The 17598-nt window shown below is 33.0% G+C and overlaps 1 pseudogene; it reads right to left on the bottom strand.

Annotated features, from left to right (window-relative positions):
* Positions 1-3975: 3975 nt before the first annotated feature.
* The window catches only part of LOC141549905 (small ribosomal subunit protein uS10-like), a 34855-nt pseudogene continuing 21232 nt past the window's right edge, over positions 3976-17598 (bottom strand).

Here is a 17598-nt window from a genome sequence, read left to right as displayed (position 1 = left end):
TTCATTTCTCTGGTTTTGCTTGACTATTTCTTGGTTTCTTCTAGAGTCATTCATTTCTCCTTCTTTGAGTCTAATTTTCAATGATGTATTTTCTTCACTCACTTTTTAAATATCTTTTTGTAATTGTCCAATTGTGTTTTTAAGTGAGTTTTTTTCTTCTATGGAATTTTTTTTCCTTTTTATTTTTTGGAGAGCTGATTTCTTTATCCAGCTCACTAATACTGTTTTCCTTGTAGTTGTTTACCTTTTCCAATTCACTAATTTTGTTTCTCAATGATTTGATCTCTTTATCCACTTTGGATAACTTCTCCAGGTTCTCTTTCCAAGCTTCCCTTTCCTTTTCCCATTTCTCTTCTTTCTCTCTTGTGAGAACCTTTTTGATTTCATCTGAGATTCTTTAGTATTGTATTGAGGAGCAGATCATATCCCCCTTAGGGGATTCCACTGGGTACAGTTTGTTTTTAGTCTCCTCAGTATTTGAAGTCTGCTCTTTCTCCATACAGAAGTTGTCAATGATTAGAGCCCTTTTGAATTTTTTGTTCATTTTGTCAAGAGGTGAATTGAAGGAAACAAATTGACAAGAGAAACAATTGGTCTGTTTTGGGGGATATAGGGCTGGATGGTGTTAATGGGCTTCCTCTACAGACTGGGGGGGAGGGCAGGAGCAAGCCACTAACAGGCTGCCCTGAGTCTGGGCTCTGAGGCTCTGAGAATGCACTGAGTCACTCCAGGTGGGGGTTGGAGGTGGCCAGGTTCCGAAAGATGCTAGCTTTCCGTGGTTTTAATCTTCACCTCCAGTGTTTACACCCTCTCTGCTGCTCCTGGCTTGATGCCAAGACAGAATATCCACACTGGGGTAAAAGTCTTTTTGCAGAAACGGCAGAGATTGCACCCCTTCTACCTGTGGTCTGTGCTGTGTGAGCTGCCTGTCTTTCTCTGGCTTGCCTGGACTCCATCTGCAATGTCTGTTTAACCCTCCCCCGAGCAAACACAGACCTTCTCTGGTGAATTTCAAGGATGTCATCTCTTGGTGATTATTTGTGGGTTTCTTTTCTGGTCAAGCATTAATTCTGAGGCTTGTCATGAAGTAAATCCTGAGAGAAAACACAGAGCTCAAGCAGCTGTCTGCCTCCATGCCGCCATCTTGGCCGGAAGTCCCAAAGATTTTAATTGTTAATCAAAAGATTTGTATTTTTTCCCCTAGAGGAATTTTGGCTAAGTAAAATGAGATCTATAATTAAGGAAATAATTTTTTGCAGAGGCTGTAAAATGTAAGTTGAGAGAAAAACATTTAAAAGTAGAAATAAATATTAGGAGCCTATTATAATAGTAAAGTATTTAGTTAAGTAAATAGTTAATGTTCTAATGATAATACCTTGAACTAAAGTTGTGGCTATGAGTGTAGAGGAGAGAAATACAAGGGAGGTTATTCAGGGTAAATAATCAAGACTTAGAAACTGATAGAAGGCAGGATGAACAGTTAAGAAGAGGATGGAATTGTGGATAACTAGAAGTTTGGTGGCACCTTTGACGGAAGGAAGAGCATGGGGAAAAAAAAAAACACAACACAATGAATCTTATTTGATACATGTCAAGTTTGAGATACATATGGCACATAAAGGTTATATGGGAGTAAAGTAAAGGAGAAAGATAAAGGTTGGATATGTGGATATGAAAGTTATGTCCATAAAGAGGAACATACTTGCTTTGAGATGATACAATTTCTGCCTAAACAAAAATCTGTATATCTATATCTATCTATTTATCTATCTATGTATTATCAAATGCACACTAGCTGTTTTCTTTCTTTTCAGATGCAACGTTTTACTCTTCAGTCTCCTGATAAAGTATACAACTCTATTCAGTCCCCTTAAATCCTCTTTTCCCTATTTTATTTTCCTCCCTCTGTTGTTTTCCTCAAAAGTTCTATTTACACAAGGAAGACTATCATCTCTGGGATGACACAAGCTCAGAGATGCATTTGTCTAATTCTTTTACTGCCTCCTGTTGCACAAAAAAAACAAAGATTTTGTGTATTTTCATAGTCATAAGTCATGCTTAAGCACTTCACAGTAACATTCTGTTTACCAATGAAGCAAGATCTACTCATTGGTTAGCTTTTTGGTTAAGCTTTGTGGCTAACTGCTGGGGGACTTTCCATACCTCTTTGTATTGAGAACTATTATTGAGCACTCCCCAAATCAACCTCCATTGATCCATTGATTAGTACTTAAATGTATATTCATTAAGTGATTTTGATAAAGTTCAAGCTGAAGGTCACCCCCAAACTCAATAAACTGTAGTGGCTTCCTATTATTTCTAGTATCAAATACAAAAGGTACTGTTTAGCGTTCAAATCTTTCCATAATCCTAGCCCATTCTACTTTTCCTGAACTTATTCACCTACACATATTGAGATATTCTGATGCTGATCTCTTGGCAGTTCTAGGAAAAGGGTCTCGTCTCCAAGCTCCAGGTATCTACTCTAATGATCTCCTAATCCTAAAATGCTCTCCCTCTTCAGTTTTGCCTGCTAAGCTCCCTGACTTCTTTAATTTTCAACTAAAATATTTCTTACTGGAAATCTCTTCTAACCCTTCTTAATTTTAGTGCCTTCCTTCTGCTAATTATTTCCTATTACATATATATGTATATCTATCTGTCTATCTATCTTAGGTGGCCACGGAGAGAGGCTTTTTTTGTATCTCCAGTGCTTAACATAGTGATTGTACCTTATAAGTACTTAAATGTCTATTCATTTATTCCTAAGCGAGAATTAGTTTAAGGTATTCTTTCTGATTTTTTTTTTTTTTACCTACATAAGATGACACACTTTATTTGGATACCATGAATAGGTCATCCATTCAGCGAATTAAAAATAATCTCTTTATCTTTTTTCCTATAAAAATTATAGTATACCAATATTAATAGAACAAGTAGGTGGCATAGGGGGCAGAGTTCTAGATCTGGAACTCAGTAATATCTGAACTCAAATATATTTTCAGACACTTATTAACCGTGTGACCATAGGCAAAGTCTAGTAACTTTGTCTTAATTTCCTTATCTATAAAATGAACTGGAGAAAGAAGTGGCAAACCATTCTAATATATTTTTGAACAACCTCCCCCCCCCCCCGCAAAGAGTCCTAAAGAGTCAGACACAACTGAAAATAACTGAGCAATAACAATGACAACATAAGTCTTCTGATCCTATCAAAATTTTCTTTCTTTATTATTTTAAACCAAAGATTTTAAGTTATGTTTTGAAAATAAGGTTTCAGGTTACATACATATATATATATATATATATATATATATATATATATATATATATATATATATATATATATATATATATATATGTATCTATCTATCTATATACACACATATACATAATAGGGGGCCAAGAAATCATTTTAAGGAATGGCCATTAATTTATTATAATGGCTATTATAATTTCCATTTCAATCATAAAAATGATGCAACTATATTTCTAAAATGAGCCACTGTCATATATGTATGTGTGTATAAATATATATTTATGTGTGTACTTATAATATATGTATTGAATTTATAGGATAATCTTATTCTACAAATAAAAAATCTTGAGACAAAATGCATTTTATATGCTTTATATTATATATATTATTGTTACTATTTTTCATTACATCATAATTACTGCTCTAAAACTGAAGCATCTGGTACTTCTGGGCAAGGAGTCTAATATCACATGGGAATTATCAAAAAGAAACTGAGATAAGGTACCACTAATTGCAACTGATTGTTGAAATAGATTTATGTTCTACTCCTCCATCCTTACATATGATAAACTAGAGTGTTATTTAATTGCTGTAAATATGTTCCATTCCTTTAGGAGTAACATATAGAGGATATCTTTTATCAAATTGTCTAAATATGATTCTCTGCTGATTTATAAAAAAATAGTTGCAATCAATTTATTAAAAGAGATGACTGATTAGACATCTGCAATGGTGATTTGCACTTCTACTCCTGATTCAATCCTGATAGAAGTGATCTGTTTTTAACAATTTCAGAAGGACTATGCAAATCAATAAGGCATTTGTGGATTCTCATCTGAAACAGACCCCAAGTCTTTGAACCTTCAAAGAAAAGAGTTTTTCTAGCATGATTAGAAAAGTCTTAGTGGACATTAAAACAGGTTCCTTTATTTTAAATTGTTTTCTGTGGTTCCTCTAATTAAACCAACACATACTCTCTTGAGTGATTTCACATTGCTGCTGGTGAGGATGTCAGAGATCCAGTAAATGACCACTTTGCTCTCCATAAGTGTCTTGCTGGTGTCTTTGAATGCTATGGCAAAGGAACAGCTTCTTGGATGACTTTTTCTTGAGAACAAACAACTGTGTCAGGAGAAGAGGCAGGGGCTACCTCTTCACTAAAGTCCTCTGCTGATTTTTAATTATTATTTTTAGATGTCAGCTTACCTGGTGTTTTGTTATTGGGCAACTACACACACACACACACAGACACACACACATATACACCAAACACACAATAATATTTTCATGAATTTATTACATTAGTGCTTTTCTGGAAGTCATTAGAATGGTCATAATTAACATTATTATTTGCATTTCAAAGATATGTATTATAGTTTTATGTGTCCAGTGAAGTGGTGATCTAATAATATCACAAGATACTGAAACTTGATGGACACTGCAATGAAGATTGAATTATTAAAATGCTTTAATACTGCAATGAATTCTACAAATATTACCTCATCCCTAGCTTCTCAAGATGGTATCATAAAAAGAACAGCAGACTGTGACTCAAGGGAGACATCCTATTTTTGTCATTAATTAATTGTGTCAACATAATTAATTAATTTAATTTTCTGAACTTAAATTTCTTCATTTGACATACAGGGACATTTGACATACCTATACACATCTTCCAGAGGTTTTGTGTATAGTAACATTATTTGACAGAAACAAGAGAAAGGGCTGCTGTCTTTTCTGATTATAAATCCAGGTTGAGATAAAAATTTCTCAACACTTGTTGAAATTTATGGCTATTCACTTCTGCTCAGTCAGAATTTATTAAGAGTCTACAATTTTCCAGGCACTGTGTGTTAAGTGCTGGTGATACAAAGAAAGGCAAAATAAAAACATTTTTCCCCCAAGCTCTCACAGTTTAATGGAAGAAATAACATTCAACTTTTTTGTAAAAACAAACTACATATGTCTTAAACTGGAGAAAATAAATGTAGAGAAGGCAGTAGATTTAAAGGGGATCAGGAAAAGTATCCTATAGAAGGTGAAATTTTCACTAAGATTTGAAGGAAGTCAGGAGATAAAGATTAGAATGAATGTATTTTGCATTGGAGTCAGTCAAAGGGCCAAAGAGGAATATCAGGGAAGTCAAATGCTCGATGACTTACCGATAGGGTGGAGAAAAGGGGGGAATAGTGTAAACATAAGGAAGCTAGGAAATATTTTTGGGAATTGTGAAGTCGAGTCAAAATCTATAAACCTTATAAGGGTAAAAGAGGACATTTTCATGTAAAAATAACTTGTTACACTTAAGTAATTATATTCTATCAGTTATTGATAATTTTGTTCATATATTTTTATGAGATTTGATAGAAATTGTTACACGTCAAATCAAGATTTTTTTATTTACTATTTTGGGGAGAAATCATGCATAAGATGCCCATGATGAGCATTTTGAATCTACTCTTGACAGCCATTTTATAGGCTGAGATAAACTAATTTTAGTTGCATTCAACAAACCCCAAAGAGTCTATCTACTCTCAGCTTTTATTATTGCTAAGTGAAAAAGTATTTACTATTTCTAAAGCATTGCTCTAAGATTTTAATCTATTTAGATGTTATGAGAACATTTACCACTTTACCACTCTTCTGATTTTTTTTTTTTTTTTTTTTTTTTTGATGAGAAAACTTTGTCATTTTATAGCCTCCTTAGGAGTGCAGGGTTTTGGATTTTATGAATATTTAAATATCTTAAAAATACTTTCTAAATCTCTGATAATCATTTTACTGTTACAATTGTGTATGTTGTTTCATATTGTACAGATCTTATTTCCTCTGAATATTTTTCTGAAAATGTTTCACAGAGGATCTCCCTATTTGATTGGAAATATTCCTCTGATTTCTTTTAATTTTCCTGGGCTATCAGTGTAGCACTTGGGCTGCTCAAATGTTATTTTACTGTCTTACTGCTATACTAAAAACAGTCATACCACTGGATAAATAGAGCACTTAATAAGCACTTACTGTATATTAGACACTGTGCTAAATGCCACGGATACAAATACAAGCAAGAATATTTTCCTCAAGGAAAATAAATTGTCTTCTCTAATCAGAGAAGGTGCTAGAAAGATTGGGGTGTGACTGGTTTGATGATTAGACAAGAGGGCACTGATATGAGAAAATATAAGCCTCATTTATCAAGCTAAGAGATCCAGTGTTGGAGTTCAAGCTTGGAAGAAAAATCAGGATGAAAAATGAAATACAGACCACTACACACCTCTCAGATTGGCTAAGATGACAGGAAAAGATAATGATGAATTTTGGAGAGCATGTGGGAAGACTAGGACACTAATACATTGTTGGGTGGAACTGTGAATGGATCCAACATTTCTGGAGAACAATTTGGAACTATGTTTAAAAGTTATCAACAGTGTTACTACTGGGCTTATATCCTAAAAAAAATTTTAAAGGAGGGAAAGGGACCCACATGTTCAAAAATGTTTGTGGCAGCCCTCCTTGTAGTGGCAAGAAACTGGAAACTGAGTGGATGCCCATCAATTGGAGAATTGCTGAATAAATTATAGTATATGAATGTTATGGAATATTATTGTTTTGTAAGAAATGACCAGCAGGATGATTCCAGAAAGGCCTGGAGATACTTACATGAACTGATGCTAAGTGAAATGATCAGAACCAGTAGACCATTATACATGGCAACAAGGCTATATGGCAATCTATTCTAATGGACATGGCTCTCTTCAACAATGAAATGATTCAAACCAATTTCCTTGGTTTAGTGATGAAGAGAGCCATCTATTCCTAGAAAGAAGATTGTGGGAATTGATTGTAGTATTATGTATGCATTCTCACTCTTTCTGTTGTTGTTTGCTTGCGTTTTGTTTTCTTTCTCATTTTTCCCCCCTTCTTGATCTGATTTTCCGTGTGCAGCAAGGTGACTGTATAAATATATATACATATATTGGATTTAACATATATTTTAACATATTTGACATGTATTAGACTACCTGCCATCTAGGGGAGGGGGTGAGAAGCAGGAGGAGATAATTTGGAACAGAAGGCTTTGCAAGTGTCAATGTTGAAAAATTACCCATGCATATGTTTTGTAAATAAAAGCTTTAATTAAAAAAATAGAAGAAAAAAGAAAAATGAAATACAGTTAGTATGATGTGCAGTTGATGAAAATATCACTTAATTTAGGATAAGAAAAAAGAAATTAGATGATTTGCATTGTGGAGACAAAACAACTATTTGGTCATTTAGATTCCTTACTTAAGACCTTAATTGCTGTGTGACTGTCATATAATTTATTCTGTTCTTTCTTTTTTTAGCCTTAAAATTAGAAACTTGTTGCTCCTTCATGTCAGACTTCTTACGAGGAACAGATTTTTTCAAAATCTTTTGAAATATTTTATATGCTCTATGCTAGATAATATCTGCATCCATTATGAAGATAATATATGTTGAATATTATCATTAATGTATTAGCTTTCATAGTAATTCAAATTATACTTGGCAGTAGTGAGATGGGAAACAGGACTTTTGAGTCCTATTCTCAGAATTCCATAAATTTAAAAGAATGATGTCATGAAAAGTACCACTTCAATAGAAAATAGAAATAGGCAAACATTCCAGTCCACTAACCCTACTTCTGGACTGGACCTCAAAGCCATCACTGAAGGAAGCATTCACAATGAAGAAAGGGTCTAATCTCCTTGCCACTACCAAAAGCAATTGCTGTTGAGCATCAACAGGTAGGTACCTTCAGTGGCCTTGGAGTCACAGCACAATCTCACTCTAAAATACCTAATTAAATCTTGCCATGAAAATCTTGGGTAATTTCCGATGGTTCAACATTAAAAACAAAACAAAAAAACTTTGATAAGATTCTTATTAATAGAATTTTTTTAAAGATGATGCAGAATAAGCTGTTTTGCCACTCTTAAGATCCATGAAACCTTTTTCCTGTGACTAGTTGTTGGAATGTTCTTTGTATTATATATCCTATGAGAATATGAGCTTCTTTAGGACCCATCAATTGGAGAAAGATTGAATAAATTGTGGTATATGAATATTATGGAATATTATTGTTGTGTTAGAAATGACCAGTAGTTTGATTTCAGAAAGGCCTGGAAAGAATTACATGAGATGATGCTGAGTGAAATGAGCAGGATCAGGAGATCATTATATACTTCAAAAACAATACTATATGATGATCAATTCTGATGGATGTGGGTCTCTTCAATAATGAGATGACCCAAATCAGTTCCAATAGAGCAATAATGAACTAAACCAGCTACACCCAGAAAGAACTATGGGAGATGACTATGAACCACTACATAGAATTCCCAATCCCTCTATTTTTGTCCACCTGCATTTTTTATTTCCTTCACAGTGTAGTTGTACATTATTTCAAAGTCTGATTCTTTTTGTACAGCAAAATAACTGTTTGGACATGTATGCATATATTATATTTAACTTATACTTTAACATATTTAACATGTATTGGTCAACCTGCCATCTGGCGGAAGGGGTGGGAGGAAGGAGGAGAAAAGTTGTAACAAAAGGTTTTGCAATTGTCAATGCTGAAAAATTATCTGTGCATATATCTTGTAAATAAAAAGCTATAATAAAAAAGATGTATATTCCATAAGGATACAAAGTAAGCATGTAAATTCATTAATGTATTTAGATATGATTGATCATATAAGCATTTATTACTTCTGCTTAATAGATTCTATCACAATACTATCATTTTTATTATAATATTTACATAACAATGGATTTCAGATGCATTTTCTTCAAATTATTGATGTTATACCATTAAATTCTAATAAAATTAATATACACAGATAGTTATTCATATGCACATATACATGTGTGTGTATATACATGTTTATGGGAAAGCGTATATATATATATATGTATATATATATATATATTACAAAATATAAGTCGATTTCTGAATATCCCAATATTATTACTTACTTCCATAGAAACAGTAGATAAAGTGATATTGCAAGAGAGAATTAGGTAGACTCTTATTGATGGACAGAACAGCAAAGGATGTTATAAAAGAGAAACATCCAATATGTTTGTCTACAAATACACATCTTATTAGACACAGCAAGGAATCTGGTATTTTCTCTCATGCTGCCTTGAGGTTATTACAAATGTTATGTTACAAATGAGGAAACAGACAAAACAGACTTATTTTAGTTGGATTTATTCATAATATAATGAAATGTTATTACACACCAGAATGGTGCAGAACTTAATGGGAGCATAACTTTTATGGTATAAATTGTGATAATTTTGAGTCAAGGAAGTCAGACATTTTCATTTTGACAATTCAGGTGGGCAAAGTTCTTCATTTAATACTAGCCCTTCCTCAATAAAGAAACAGATTCAGCTGGATTTCAAATTCAATTGACAGGTAAAAGGAAAATTGCTTGAGAATAGTCCTGAGGCAAGAATGTCGGACACTTGCAGACCTGATGCAATCAGGTACTTAAATTAAATTCTTTCACATGAAACTTGTAAGGGTTTTTGTTTGTTTGTTTGTTTTTTGGATAGTTTTCCTTCTATTGCCATTGCTCATAGGTGTAAGAACTAGTTTCCCCTTTAAAAGAACACTCCACCAGACCATCTGTATTTCATTCTCTTTTATCAAACAGAACTTCAAGAAGTGTTCCCTTCTTGTGAAGAGAAGGTTTTCCCCCCCTTCTTCCCTTGGAAAAGCTTTAGTTTTAAAGCTGGTGAATAACACATCTCCCACCTCCACAGCTTCTGATTTGAATAAAATGATTGAGAAAATTAACTTCACACTTGAAATCATGGAGTCTGTTACTTTTAAGTCTTTTTCAGAAAATCCTCTTAAAATATGTACTTTCAAATAGAAAAAAACATTTCTCATTATACCATCCTTAGAGAAAACTGTGGATTTAGACTGACTTTTCATAGAGGAGAGAAGATCAATTAACATGTAATCACTGAAGCAGTATAAGTTGCAGAAGGCTAACAGAGGCCCTACTTTCCTTATTTTCAAAAAATTGATTTCTGCTTCTTAGCTATAACAAAGAAACTCTTGATTTATATAGATGCTACTCATTCACTTAAGGACTATACCCAGAAAGCAATAAAAATGCATTTAAAAGAATCTTTAAATAGGATTCCCTGCCAATGTAGATAGCAATGGTATACCTTGTTTTCTCCAGAATTACTTTGACCTAAAACAGAATGAATTCACCATAAATCAAGTAACAGGAGCAATTATTAATATTACTTTATTTTTATATATCAGATGACTGGTATATTAAAATATATTTTTGAAGGGTAGGATACGTGAGTTCATTAATGTAAAGAACTTTAGTATTAAATCTCACTACTAATACAGATGAGGCCTCATTGACAAGTCAGATAAGGCCTAGGGAATTACTTGAGGCACATAAAGATTATTTTATATTTAAAGACCTTTGCAATCTGGTACTATTCACCTTTCAAGGCTTATTATAAATCCCACCTTTTAAATCACATTATCCTCCATCCAAATTGACTTTATTGCTATTCTCCTCCTTGGGGATCTTCATATTCTTTCTTTGCTTTTGTGTTGGCTATCTTCACTGGATTGAACGTCCTTTATCCTTAGCACTTACTGAAATCCTTAGTTTCCTTCAAATCTCATCATAAACAACATTTTATTCATGAAGCCCCCCAGATCCAAGCTTCTTCCCTCATAGACTACCCTCTAAAACAATATTATATTTGGTATATGTATGTATGTATGTATGTGTCCCATACAATGACTTTTTTGTTCTTGTATCCCTCACACTTAGTAAATTCCTGACACATAATAGTCATTTAATAAATATTTGTTTATTGATTAATACTTGCCCAGGGTAGCTAATTTTCATGTGAATAAGTGACAGAGGCTATACTTGAAGGTGGGTCTTAGTCAATTCAAGATTGACACTTTATTCACAGGACTAATGAAATCTTTATATACTATCACAGAAGTCCCCATAATCACAATTGCAAATAAGTTTTTATATAACTGTCCCTTATTAACCCCTGAATATTATAGATTCCAAATAAATCCAGCCCATGTTAAATGCAAGCAATAAGCTTTGGTTAATCACATTTCTAATGATGTATAATCATTTCTAGATATCTCTTGAATGAAAAGTACTCTACAAAAAAACAAAACAAAACAAAAAAAAACTTCATTTTTTTACTCTATGAATCAAAAACACCATTCAGTAATTAAAAGAACAGCATTTTAAAAAATTAATGATGCCATCATATCATTCTTCCATGAATTGTACAGCAATAGGATGAGACTAACAGTTGTATTTATGTCTTGTAGAAACTTATGAGATATACTGAGGCCTCTTTATATGCTGCAAGAACATTAAGATTCTGCTAGCAATACATAATAAGGATGTTTTTTAAACTGCTTAAGTATAGTTAAAATTTAACCATGCAAAACATTACTTGAAAAGACATATCCTAGATATTTATCTTCTTACATCTCTTTTGTGTGAAAATAACTACTTAGAGGACATTTTTTTAAACAAAATAATTTGCTTCTCCAGAGAGAACAAGAAAATTAAAAAGGACCTTAAATGATTAATTTTCCAAGTTTAAAATATGCATATAACAATTCTAACATCATTCTTGTAAAATTGTACATTTTCTAAACATTTGCATATGTACATATGTACATGTTTTTATTATTTTATTTTACATTAAGATGTTCTACAAATCCTTTTTTGTCCTTAAAAGCATTTATACTAGTTTAATAGACACATTTATAAATATGTATTTCCTTTTAAATATACTAAATAGAAAGGTATCATTTACCTTTATTTTAAATATTATTAAGACATAATTATATAAAATAAGTATTTAGGAATATTTTCACAAATTTTGTTTAACTTTGTTCTTAGATTTTGATCTTAATTTGGAATTGTGGTTCACAATAACAAGATAATGAAGGAGCAGGCAAATAAATATCTACACTATAACCAAAGTAAAATAGACAGCTTGGCACTGTCACAAAGCCCAATTCAGGAACTAAAATTGATTAAAGGAGAAAATCAAGTAAAATACTGAATAATATTTTAAAAACTAGATGTAGAAATTCCTGAAGAGATGTATCTTAAAACATCATTACAATAGCCACTAGTGATTCAAAGGAAAGAAAATTGATTTCGCAGAATGATTATATGAATATCAAACAAATTATGCACAAATTAAGCATAGTATTAAGAAAAGGTTATGGAGGAAGGACACAAAGGAGAATAAAAGTTTACAAAAGAAAGAAGATTAGCTGTAAGGTAGTTAAGCTGACAGCCTTTTTACATGCGCAATTTATCTCCCAATAAACTAGAAACTATTCTAAAATAATTTGGGAAAGCCATGAAAAAGTAACAGAGAGAGAGTTCTTCAAACATTGGGACAGGAGCTGATCAGGAATGCAACAGAGTCTAGTAAGTGGTAGTGGGCATGGCAATGGTCTGTAGGAATGGTATAGCGGTGAAGACCATTGGACCATAGGAAAAGTAAGACTAAGAAAGGAAGCACATGCGCAAAAAGAGATCACAGTAGAACCCTACACTTGTACAGGGAGCAGGATCAGTGCATCTAGCATTTCTGTGCCAATTATCCAGGCCCACTTCACAGTTCCAAGGCAAAGAGGAGTGATCATGAGAGAGCAAGCCTCCTATGTATATAAAGAACAAGGAACAAGTTCCAGAAATATAGTTGTATGGCTATAAGCATAATAGTGGAATGGAAAAATATTTTTATAAATACCTTTATATTCAAAACATATTCATAGATAATTTTCTAAATTCGCCCTTGTAAAATTTTGTGTTCAAATTTCCCCCTCCCTTCTGCTTATTCCCTCCTCTAGACTACAAGTATTCCAATATATGTTAAACACGTGCAATTCTTCTATAGACATCTCCACAACTATCAAGCTATACAAGAAAAATCAGATCAAAAATGAAAAAAAAAAAAAAAAAAAAGAAAGGAAAAAATGCAAGCAAACAACAACAAAAAAGTGAAAATACCATATTGTGGTGCACACTAATTCCCCCAGTCTTCTCTCTGAGTGCAGATGACTCTTTCCATTACAAGTCTATTGGAACTGGCCTGAATCACCTCGCTGTTGAAAAGAACCACATCTATCTGAATGCTGTTGCTGTGTAAATTTTTCTCCTAATTCTATTTTATTTAGCATCAGTTCATGTAAGCTCTCCAAGCCTTCCTGAACTCATCCCACTGATTATTTCATACAGAACAATAATATTCCATTACATTCATATACCATCACTTATTTATCTATTCTCCAATTGATGGGCATACACTCAGTTTCCAGTTCCTTGCCACTAAAAAAGAAGAGCTTCTATAAATATTTTTGCACATGTGGGTCTTTTTCCCTTTTGTATGGTCTCTTTGAGATATAGGCCTAGTAGAGTCACTACTGGAACAAAGTATATGGACAGTATGATAGCAAATAAACCTAGAATGGAACAAAATGGAGAGGAGACCAAAAACTAAGGAGAAGCAGTAATTCAGTAACTTTGAACCTACAGAACCATCTAACTCCAGGGTGAGAAGGATTTGCAAATACATTCTGTCAAACATTTTAAGAACAATTTATTCTAATACTATATAACTATTTGAAAAAAAATTGATTAAAAAAAGAGAGTGCTATCAAAATTTTTCTTTGACATAAACATGGTGTTCACAGCTAAACTAGAGAGAGCCAAAATAGAACCAGGAAAACTAGAGACAAATTTCCTTAATGAATATTTGCCCAAACATTTGAAACAAAATACCAGCAAGAAGATTACAATAATATATTACAAAGATCATACATTATGACCAGATTAGATTTATGAGAATGCAAAGTGAAGATATGGGAAAATAGGTATAGTAATGTAGATAATGTAGAGCTATACGTTATTCTAATCATTTTGGAAAATAAATTTTATATATTCCCCCCCAAAAAAATTAAAAAGTACATAACTTTTCATTCAGGAATATTATAACTAGGAAGAAATCTTTAATTAAAGATTTTAAAGAAAGAGGGGAAAGGATCAATATTAAAAAAGGGACAGTTATTTTTGTGGTGACAAATGATTGTAAATGGAGGAAATGTCCATAAAATTGGGAAATGAATAAACAAATTATGATTTATGAATGCTATGGAATATTCTTACTATGTAAAAGAAAATAAAGGTAATAGTTTTAGACAATATTGAAAGGTTTCATAAACTGATGCAAAATAAGTGAACAGAATGGAAATTAAAAACATATGCAGAAAAAGTAATATTGTAAAGATGATCATCTGTGAAAGATTCAATTCTACTAAATACTATTATAATTTCAAAATTCTCATGATACAAAACTGCTGTCCACTTCTAGATAGAGAATTTGTTAACTCAGAGTGCAAATTGAAGCATATTTTTTCAATCTTTAAAAAAGTGACCAATTTTAGTAATTTATCTTGTACAACCACATATTTGTAGTGCATTTTCTTTTTATTGCTTTCCATGGTGATAAGAGATGAAAAATTGGAAATAAAAATAAAATTAATTGAAAAGTTAAAAAATAGTGGACTTCCAGCCAAGCTGGTGGAGAGGACACACACCTACTTAAGCTCAGAATTCTCTCAAAATACTTTATTTCATGACAAGCCTTGGAATTAGTGCTTGACTGAAAAAAAAAAAACAAAAACAAAAACAAAACAAAAAAAATTACCAAGAGAAGATATCCTCAAAATTCACAAAAAAGATTTGTTTTTGTTTGTGGATGGGGACAGTTAGATTGGGCATAAACTGAAAGCAGGCAGTGGCAGCACAGCAGACAGTGAGAGTAAGGCAGGCAGCTCACAGCTGAGCAGAACAGAGAGGGGTGGAGTGTGATCCCAGTCATTTCTGTAGGGAGACTTTTACTACAGTATTGGCTACTTTGCCCTGGCAGCAAGCCAGTAGACAAGCAAAGAAGCTAAAAACACAGGGGGTAAAGACTATAATCCCGAAAAGCTAGGGTCTCTCAGGACCTGGCCACACCCACCCGGAGTGTCTCAGCATGCTCTGAGAGTCTTAGAGTCTCAGAGCTCATACACAGCACAGCCATTGCTGTTCTGCTAGTACCTCGCTGCTGCCCCCTGCAATCTATAGAGAAAGCTTGGTAATACCATCCCACTCCCCTACCCCCTGTGCAATATACTGTACAGTTTCTAAAAGTTCAGTGATCTGCTCCTAAATTATAATCAAACCTTGGCTTTTCATAAGTCTGACACTGTTCTCTACACATTTTCCTTGAAGGGGAAAAGAAGACTGTTTTCTAAACATCTGTCCCATTTCAGCTGAAACACTATTTTAGCATTTTAACAAAGTTTCCTTATTGTACTCACCCTAATTTCTGGGTTGAGGAGACTTTTCCACTGAAATCAGGATTGTGTCTGTCTCATGTTAGGGTGCCAAAATGTAATGTTGTTCTCTAAAATATAATGTTCTCTGGGAGCAGGTTTCTTGGAGGGCTTCTGGGAGCAGCCTTCCTTTCTGTTCAGTTCAATAATCACCCCAAGTGTAGCCAAGAGCTAAAACTTTAGATCCTTTATTGTTTCCTTTCAAGTCTTATCTCCTTCCTTGGGCCCAGTTAGCTTTCTTAGAGGCCTGTCTCTCTCCTTGGTTCCTGTCGCTAGTCATTTTCCTTTGCCAGTTTCAGCCTCTAGCTCCCTCCGAATCTCCAGCCAGCAAAAAGGTGGAATATGGAATGAATCTGACTCTGACTCTGAGAGTGAGCTTGTTGGTCTGGCCCTGAGAGTTTCTTGCTTATATTCTGTACACTGAGTGTACTCCAATCATTACATCACTAGGAAACCATTATTTGTTGTAGGATTAAATCAATGCTAAATTAGATTTAACCATTATCCCCTCAATTCCACTTAGTACCTTGTTTCAAGTTCTGGCCCATAAAATCTCCATGTAGGATCAGATCAATCATACTGAACCATACTAAATTAGATAATTATTGTCTTTATCAATGCCACTGTCTTAGTACCTTGTAGGAATCATAACACCCAAAGGGTGTGCATACACTTTGACTCAGCAGTGCCATTACTAGGTCTGTATCTCAAGGAAATCATAAAGAAGGGTAAAAGAGCTGTGCAAAACTATTTTTAGCAGCTCTTTTTGTGGTAGCAAATAATTGGAAAATGAGTAGATGCCCATCAATTGGGGAGTGGTTGAATAGGTTGAAATATATGAAGATAATGGTATATTGTCAATAAAAATGACAATCAAGTTAATTGTAGAAAGGCTTGGGAAGATTTACATGAACTGATGCTGAATGAAACAAACATAATCAAGAATACAGTGTAAAACTTAATAATAAGAATGTGTGATGATCATCTATGAAAGACTTGATCCTTCACTGTGATTTAATGCCAAAGCAATCCTAATAGATTTTGGATAGAAAATGCCATTTGTTTCCAGAAAAAGATTAAATGTAAATCAACACATACTCTCATACTCTGTTCACTTCTTTTTTTCATTTTTTTAATCTCTCCTGTGGTTTTTCCCTTTTGAACTGATTTTTCTCTCATAACAAGATTCATAAAGAAATTTGCATTTAAAAGAATGTATTTTTTTAAAAAGGGAGAGTTGAACAAGAAAAATAGTGGTTCAAATGTGAACTGCTTTTCTTCTAAAAAGGTTTAACAGGGAAAAGAGAATGTAGGGAAAAATAAATATTCTAGTAAAGAAAGGAGGAACAAGAGACTGGAATTTGCTATTTACCATAAGAGGAATGTTAAAAGAGTTTAAAAAGAAAGAGGAAAGGATAATAGTAGTGAGCAAATACAAATACATTTATGTATATATACACATACATATATAGATATATATGCAGAGATAATGGTCAACAGTGAAATCAACAGAGGTGGGAAGAAGATAAAAGAGAACATAATAGGAGGAAATGGAACAAAAGAAATTCCTGATACTGATGCTGAAAATGAGATTTAAATTAATAAAGGAAAGAAATTAGAATATTATAAGTTTTTGATTACTTATGGATAGACTGGATATGAAGGAATGTTACTGTGCATTAAAAAGTAATAAAAAGCAATTTCAGGGTGTCCTGGGAACTCTGAAATGATACAGATAAAAAGAAAGTATATATTTTAGTGATTTTTAATATTTAATTTAAATTTTACATATGTACATTCATTTGTTCTACATATTCCATATGAGTCAGATTGGGAGAGTAAAATAGTTTGTTTTGATCTGCCTTGTCACCATAGTAACTTT

This window comes from Sminthopsis crassicaudata, chromosome 1 (genome assembly GCF_048593235.1).
Source record: "Sminthopsis crassicaudata isolate SCR6 chromosome 1, ASM4859323v1, whole genome shotgun sequence".
Taxonomy (NCBI): Eukaryota; Metazoa; Chordata; class Mammalia; order Dasyuromorphia; family Dasyuridae; genus Sminthopsis; species Sminthopsis crassicaudata.
The sequence above is the reverse complement of the archived record's forward strand: the minus strand, read 5'-3'. Positions and strand labels throughout refer to the sequence as shown.